We start from the raw sequence: 6,555 nt of genomic DNA, 5'->3' as shown, positions 1-6,555 counted from the left end.
TTCGTCACAGGGAAGATTTGTGCTCAACGTGCGTTGTCGCGTGTTTTATCCGCGACGTACGAAGTGTAAATCTGATTTAGTCGTGCTGTGCCGTCGGTGTAGATCGATGCTTGAAATATCTGAAAGACCAATGAATTGAATAAAGAAAGGAGCTCGACGACCTCGTGTGTAAAACGCGTTGTGAGGCGGATTATTGTGTTCGTGGAGTGGTTGGGGTCGCGTCGTCGTCGTCGTCGTCGTCGTGATTTCCAAATAACATTCGACCCTCACCGCTTCCAGTAACTCGGCGTTTGTCCGTTTTTAACCACAAAACATCAGGTCCAGTTGGAGCATCCTCAACCGGACTCGTCAGCGAAACGGTAACGCGGGTCACGAATAACGGTTTAATTACCGCGGCCTCGCAAATCATGTGGTTTTATTTGGGGGGTTTTTTTGTCCTGTTTTGTAGAAATGTGATGAGGCCAAAAAAAAAGTTCTTGTTCAAGAAGTGGGCGAACTTGTGTTTATATCGCTCCGACATTCCCCGTTTTGTTTGGGGACGCGTTGACTGATCATGCTGTGACGTTGCTGCGCATCATTCCGACATCATCGCAGGGAACTCCGTGTCCACGTGCTTTGCACATGCCCCCCCCCCCACCCCAATCAAGCGATGCCTCTCATGCAAATTAAAGAAATGAACGACAATGAGCCTTTGTTAACACGGATGTAATGTTTGCTCGAAATCCGCGTGGCGTCATTAACTGGGCGCGTTGAAACTTTTTTTATGATGAACTTTTTCTTAATTGGCCATAAAAGTGCTTTTTAAATGATCAAGTCGAACGGTCATAGTTTTATCGTGGATATATAAGCTCTTCTTGTTCGTTTTTCGTATGCCGACAGACTGGACGCCTGACTCAACGTCCATCCAACTCCAAGGGACGACGCACACATTGATGAAACGCCAGCGCGACAGTTTATATCTGGGTTGGAATTCAAACCCAGGCTACACAACTTAGAGGTGAGTGTGCATACCATATGGTGGAGGCCATCCTGCCAGCCCACCATATTATGCATGTGCATTGCATACACAAAGTTTATTACTATTGCAGTGACATGTTCAGACTGTACAGCTGGTATCCTGAACAGTAATCAATTACGTGTGTAACTAGAAGGGCACTCAGTAGAGCGCATACCTCCACCACGTAATGCCTGATCCATGAGAACATATCGGGCCCAATGCATTTTTGAGATATCATGCCATACAGGACTATATCGTTTTTGGCCCTGCCTCTCAGTGGTGAAGAATCGCTTTAAAAATTAAATAATCATCGGATCCAGATCCGGATCTTCACCAAAATCCAATCAATTCTTCCTTGTCACACACCCAACGTGTCCAAGTTTCATCTTAATCCGTCCACAACTTTTTGAGATATTGTGCTATATATCGTTTTTGGCCCTCTCTCTCAACGGTGAAGAATCGTTTAACAAATTCTAGTATTCTGCTCCGGATCGTCACCGAAATTTATCAGTTCATACGTGTCTCCAAAGTTTCGTCCGGATCCGTCCACAAGTTTTTGAGATATCCTACACACAAACAAACCGACAAGCCGGTAGGCGACATGGCTGCTCGCTCTAGATGGAAAGCTGGCTGACGCGACTCGCCGATATTCATGTACAAGCTATCAATCAATTTAGCACAATAAATATGATTATCACAGCCCTCTTAGTTTGCGCCCAGAAACCCGCCTTGTGAAATTTTTTTATATGATGCTGTAAGACATTCTCCTCAGGCACAAAAAAACCAGGTCCCTCGGAGGTCCAGTTTCGGAGGTATTGATTTTTTTTTTGTACGGTCCACAATAAGTGTACGATGTACGATAAAGTATTTTAGCTGTTGCTGAGCAACGGAGGTGTGCATAGCAACCATTCATTTTTGTGTACATGCTCGCCACATTGTACACATTTCACCCAAGTTTCATCAAAATCAGACTCTTTCCCTTAGAGATATTCGCAATTAACCGTTTCTGAAATGTTCGACATGTACTCGCTCAAAACCTATCTCCTCCTACAAATATTTTTTGTTAGGGCTGCAAATTGGCATGAAGGGAGCTTGATAGATTGTGCACAGAACTCCAAGCTTCGATTTTTCGATTTTTTTTTTTGACCATTTTAAAGGGCCGTTGCTAGGGCCCGGGGTCCCATATTCGAAAGCACACGATTCCCAGAAATATTGGTCCTACCTACCAAATTTCATTGGAATCGGTTGAGTGGTTTAGCCCCTCGGCTTGACCAAAGTTTCGTGGACAGACAGATGGAAATGTCCAGAATAAGGGTGCTCTAAGAGCAGCCAATAAACAGACAGAAAGGAGTGAAAACATAACCTCCTTCACCTTCGGTGGCAGAGGTAATAATTCATAATTACTTGTCTGAATTTTGGTTACTATTGGAATGAATTCAGCTGATCTCTGTGGGAGTACAAACAGGCTTCAGTATTCACTTGATGATGGTCAATACAATGTTAGGTTCTTCTCATCACATTTTCAGAATGTTGGCACTGGCTGTATTTGTATTGTTACGTTTGAGGGGGGGGGTATGCATTCAAAGGGTAATTAGGATGTTTAATTAGGTATCCATGCTGTTCGAGTTTACCAGGAACTCGATGTAATAAGTAGCAATTCAGTGGTGATAAGTTGTCTAGTAAATGTTCATTTCTTCAAGGGGGAAATGATAAATGTCACGTAATTAGATAGGGACACGGGATAGGGTAAGTGTGTCTGCGTAAACCCCTTTTGGTATTCTCTGAAGACTGGCCATGACGTCACAGGACAGTGCAGCGGATGGCTCCGCCCCGTGATCACGATTGGCGGAAGGCGATGGCGGTGGGCCAATAGACGGCTCGATTTGAAGTGACGAGGACAGAAGGATAAAAAGGTTCTGTTCGGGGTCGAAAAGGAAGAGGAAGAAGATTACAACCAAAAGATCGTGGTTTTTTTTGGTGTGGAAGCTGTGGCGGCAGAGAGCGTCCTGGTTGTTGTGCTGAATCGATCGTGTTCTTGATCGTGTCTGGGAGCCTTGCCGAGCCTCGTGCCTCGCTTTGGTTGGCTCTGGGGTTCTGCTGACTCGGAGTGCGGGGGCGGGCGGACCTGCCTCCCTCTCCTGCTCGCGGCTTGGCGCCGGAGCTGGTTCCCTGGCGGCTGTGAGCGGACTTGGGCCAAGACCAGGAGGTCGACAGCACCACGGTTTCTCCTGCCCCCCTGACGAGAGCAAGGCCAGCTCGTCCGGCGCCGATCCAGGGACAGTTGCGTCCACACCACGGTCCAGCCTGACCACCAGAAATAGCTACGTTGTGTGTGTGTGTGTGTGTGTGTGTGTGTGTGTGTGTGTGTGTGTGTGTGTGTGTGTGTGTGTGTGTGTGTGTGTGTGTGTGTGTGTGTGTGTGTGTGTGTGTGTGTGTGTGTGTGTGTGTGTGCGCTTGGCGCCTTAGAGGGATTGAGAACTGTATATTCATTGGAATTCTCTGTGTTTTTCCCCACGCCCGATCCCACACCATCCCGTCGAATCGCCCCGGATCCCTCTTCTTGCCGAGTCTTGTTATTTCTGGTAATAATTAGAAAAACAAATAAACATCATCAACTCAGTGAAAAGTGACTCGTGCCACCTTCCTCGTCCTGTTTGCGGTAGAGCGATTAGAACCGCCATGTTTGGGTTATAAACAAATAAACCGCCTCCATCGTTTCGGCTCGTTCTACGTTGGCGGGACTGTTCAAGTCTCGTGGACGCTGATGTGGATTTTTTTAACCCACCTTGTTGTGATCGTTGTCCTCCTGAAGGATTCTAACTGGTCGATTGTGGAATCCTATTTGACTTCAGACAGAGTTTTATGTTTGTCCGATTTGATTATAAAATCCTACAAAAAAACCCTATCGACACTGATAAAACTGATGTCCACACAAGTCCTTCCTTGTGAAACAATTTATTTCCTAATTATACACCATACACTTCTCACCCTTGTACAATGAACTTAAGAATCCCCATTGATTGCAATATTATTTGGTTCTATTTCATTTATTCTTACTTTAGTTAACAGTTAGACCAACCCGATTCAATTCACTTCTACATTACATCAGAGAGTTTTATTCTAACTTGGTACTTGGTCAGTTCCAAGGAGTACGAGCCACTGAGAAACTATACTTCCTCACGTGCTCGTACTAAGAAAATGTGCCTTTCAAAACATTTTATACTTTCATGAGAGAGAGGTTGGGGGATATTCACCCAGACTGTAGACGTGTCCTTTAGACAAAAGCCACTTCGTACATTTTCTAAGCAAAGGTTCATTTATCAGCTCGGTCACTCTGCTCCAGAACAACACATTTCTTATCATTTAGGGCAAAAGTCTTTTGGCCAGAAATGACAGCCAATTCAATTTGCAGCATAGAAGTTACATTTCTGAAACTCCATTTGTTACAATTTAAAATACATTAATATAAATTTTTCCCCCACACTCCCCCGTTTTTTTTTTTTTTAAGGAAAATTTGAATAATTTTTCTTTCACATGATTACCATGTCCCATTCCTGAAGGAGAAAAGATTTCCATTATTCAAGTTCAATCAACAATGGCAGCGAGTGCTCATATCAGAAAATGAGTGAGTTTCCATTTAATTTATGGCCTGTTCATCAGCATGTGTTACACATTGGAAACATGCTACCCGAAGTCAGAAGATAAACAGGTCAGGGTGTGGATAGAGCAGCACCCAACAGGAAACACAATCGAAGCACTCCTTGAGCTGAGGAGAAGGTAGATGTGGGCAAGTACAAGTTTGGGCCAGACACTGGGTTGAAGGAGCGTAGTGTGGAATTCCAGGCCTGTCGTACATTGAAGCAACCACAGCAAGTTCACGATGTATTTGCAGAGCGGCAATCGAGAGTGTGGCTGAACATTCCTCCACGCAGGCACCACACAACGCCGATGTTCAGACTTTGCTCAACCTTCTCCTCAGTGGGTTTTTTCTTTCTTTTCCCACATTGCTCCATCTTATCTCCTCAGGAAGGGGAGGGATAATCATGTGTTGAATGCTCAATCACCCAAATCTGGCTTCTCCCATCGTCCAATCTTTGTGTGGAATTTCATTCCAAACTTCATTTAGATGAAATCGTACATTGCTTCAAAGACTGCTTTCAACACTCCGAAACAAACAAAGCATCAATTAAACACCAATCAATAAACGTCATGGGCACATGTAGTTCTACAAGACTAACAAAGATTCTTATGGAAGCATTTAACTTGCATTATATGTCATATCAATATTTTAATCCCTTTCCTTGTTATTTCCCAAAACAACATGCTAAAATATACAGAAATCCCAGTTGTACGTATACTCAAAACATCCATCTCATTTGCTATTTCCATCGACATTTTAAATCTGACATTTCTCCATCTATCCACTTCTCTCTCACCAAAACAGCAAACATGCTGCCATTTTTCCAATTCACATACACAAACCATCTATCACTTCCTCCGACCTTCTCAATTACGAATCCATTTTCCTTTATCAAAACAAATAAATCATTTTAAACACTTGTTCAAAAATTGTCAAATCACTTGTCAAATCTGTTATCAGGCGAATATCATTTATATTGCAGCTCAAACACTCTGTCTACACATGCAGCTACACCCTCCACAATCTTTATCCCAGTCTTGGAAAAGCATCTTAAACTTCAGACAAATAAACATCCAAACTCTCTTAAACAACTTTTTGGTCAAAACAATAAAATATTTCCTTTTAAAATCCATAAATGAAAAATTAAATCTTCAGCATCTATCAAATTAAATCATGAATTTACCTTGACTGAATCGATCAAAGGGTTACACTAGGTTGTTTGCCATTGCCTTCCCAGCACAAGTTCAGGTAACCTCAACATTCGCAGACGAATAAAACAATATTTCAACGTCCATCCGAGGGAATCATCTGTTATCTGTGAATTGCCCCACGTGCTAAACATCATCAAATCATTAAAATCATTCCAAATCACGTTTCTACATTTAAATCACATACAGTATATCCACATTCACAATTGTTATTTCACAATTTATTCAAAATCCCGATGGTTGTAAAATAAAACTTCAACACTTTTTCCTAAATGGACTTCACTTTAAACAGATTCAGTCGAGAGGGTGCGCCACAAACACCAAGGAACGAGGAACAGGAAGTTCTCTCCACATCGAGTGGGAAGAAAAAGGAAAAAAAACTCTGACAGGCAAAACCCACAGTTTAGCATTACTCTGTCATGGCTTCAACACATACACTAGACAGCATTGCATCTCATAGACTCGTGTGTGATCACGTGACAAATACCAATCACATTTCTATCTCATCCTCTTGAATCTGCATATGAATCGAATTTCACACCTAAAGCAAAGGCTCGAACAAAGACCCAGTGTAAAGATAGGCCACCCCCCACAGATCGAGTGGAGGGGGTCTCACACAGTGTAGTTTGCAACCTTCGCGTGGAAATACAACGCCAAGAATGTATAACATGCCATTTCAAACAGACCCACAGCTCAACTCAGCACGAGTT

At 43.1% G+C, this 6,555-nt stretch overlaps 1 protein-coding gene across 1 annotated transcript in view; it reads left to right on the top strand.

Moving 5' to 3' along the window:
• The first annotated feature begins 899 nt into the window (after positions 1–899).
• LOC147032350 (uncharacterized) overlaps positions 900–6,555 on the top strand; it is a 178,179-nt gene continuing 172,523 nt past the window's right edge. The window contains exon 1 of the mRNA XM_085869901.1: positions 900–997. The gene's annotated coding sequence lies outside the window, so the exon portion shown is untranslated. The remainder of the gene's footprint in view (positions 998–6,555) is intronic.

Source organism: Eptatretus burgeri, chromosome 2 (assembly GCF_056783735.1).
Source record: "Eptatretus burgeri isolate ZD-2024b chromosome 2, Ebu_testis_v1, whole genome shotgun sequence".
NCBI classification, from domain to species: Eukaryota; Metazoa; Chordata; class Myxini; order Myxiniformes; family Myxinidae; genus Eptatretus; species Eptatretus burgeri.
Note: the sequence above shows the minus strand (reverse complement) of the source record. Positions and strands in the feature narration are given on the sequence as shown.